We start from the raw sequence: 1,611 nt of genomic DNA, 5'->3' as shown, positions 1-1,611 counted from the left end.
AACCCAACCCAAACGGATTAGTTTGATTCATTTGTTGGGTTGTAGTTTATTTGAACACTTGCATACTAGACCATCAACTTTTTGTTTTATAGTCCAACAACCGCTCAAGAAAATAGATTTCAAACTTGAGAGAAAAAAATATACTGAGAAGGAGTTAAAAATGTTGCAATTTTTTAGAAAGGGCATTTGGTCTAGTGGTATGATTCTCGCTTAGGGTGTGAGAGGTCCCGAGTTCAGTTCTCAAAAGAATGAGCCTCAAAGAAAACAATTCAACAACCTAGTGTATATTCTTCCATCTTAATCTTTAGAAACAAAAAAATAAGGCAATTAAAACTATAATGATGATGCTCTTTTTTAATATCATTTTATCTTTTCCACTTTCAATAGGCATGCCTACCCAAATCCTAACTTTCGATATTTGCTTTACTTGTGTATTCCACGATATGTGTCTCAAATGGAACTATCAAACTAAAACTTACACTATTTTCTTCTCAATACAGTAATTGTCACAAACAATAATTTAACAGCGGTTTAGATCTAAAAGATATAATAATAATGATTATTTCTCATGGATTTCATTAACAAAGAAAATAAATGAAATAATGATGATACATTCCATAAAAAACATAATATATAGCCCATGCTAAGGGCATTTGGTCTAGTAGTATGATTCTTGCTTTGGGTGCAAGAGGTCTCGAGTTCAATTCTCGGAATGCCCCTCCAAAAGAAAAAAAGCACTAAAAAAAATATCGTTTCGGGTGTGAGAGGTCTCAAGTATATTGTATTAAAATGAATTAGCAAGAAAGTTTCTACTAATAAAGGCATTTGGTTTAGTGGTATGATTATCGTTTCGGGTATGAAGTCATCATAGCCTCTCCACCGGTTCCGAAGACTCCTTCGGCATCAATGTGCTCCAATGAAAGAGATAAGACCCTTTCCTGAACCAGAACCCGGCACAAAACGCCGAGGTAGAAAGTCGAAAGCGAACTCTTTTCGCGTATACGCAATCTTGAAGCCCAATTACCTCACAGACTGTCTCCTCAACCCTTGCGAGTATGAGTGCTTGGTAAGAGAGAATGTCGAATGAGAAAGACATTCGATTACGACAACATTCGCAACTACCAAAGTGCACTAAACCTAGTAGAGATCTTCGACCTAACGATAATGGAACTTCAAACCCATTTAATCAATCCACTTTGTACCTTATTGTTGACCGAACTAGTTGCACGCCAGGCCCAAATTCTCTCTCAGTCACCGGGAGACGAAAGTAAGATTAGATCTGAAGTTTACGAATCGAAGAGAAAATGGATCTGAGTTATACATGCTTTCATTTTCAAAAGCTTCGCTTGGCTACGGTACTTTATTCAGGATGTGCAACAATATAGTCATCTCTTAGCCGTGTATAGAGAATTCCTTGATCATTTCCTTGGCGGATAACACAAATGAAATCAATTCCCTGATCGCCTATCGTATGAGTCCATTCTTGTTTTGTTGGTTTGTTGTACTATTCTATACCTCTCTCGATTGATCGAAAGACGTTCGACAGCTAGGAGGGCCTATCTTGTTGCTTAGCTTTCTTAGCCAACATCTCCGGTTTCCCCCGAACAAAGA

General features: G+C 37.3%; 1 non-coding gene across 1 annotated transcript; it reads left to right on the top strand.

The window, feature by feature from the left end:
• Positions 1-647: 647 nt before the first annotated feature.
• TRNAP-UGG lies at positions 648-719 on the top strand. The gene has a single exon. It is a non-coding gene; the product is annotated as a tRNA-Pro (tRNA).
• Positions 720-1,611: the final 892 nt, after the last annotated feature.

The sequence above is a fragment of the Cucurbita maxima genome, unplaced genomic scaffold (assembly GCF_002738345.1).
Source record: "Cucurbita maxima cultivar Rimu unplaced genomic scaffold, Cmax_1.0 Cma_Scf00102, whole genome shotgun sequence".
Classification (NCBI taxonomy): Eukaryota; Viridiplantae; Streptophyta; class Magnoliopsida; order Cucurbitales; family Cucurbitaceae; genus Cucurbita; species Cucurbita maxima.
This window is presented reverse-complemented; position numbering and strand designations above follow the sequence as displayed.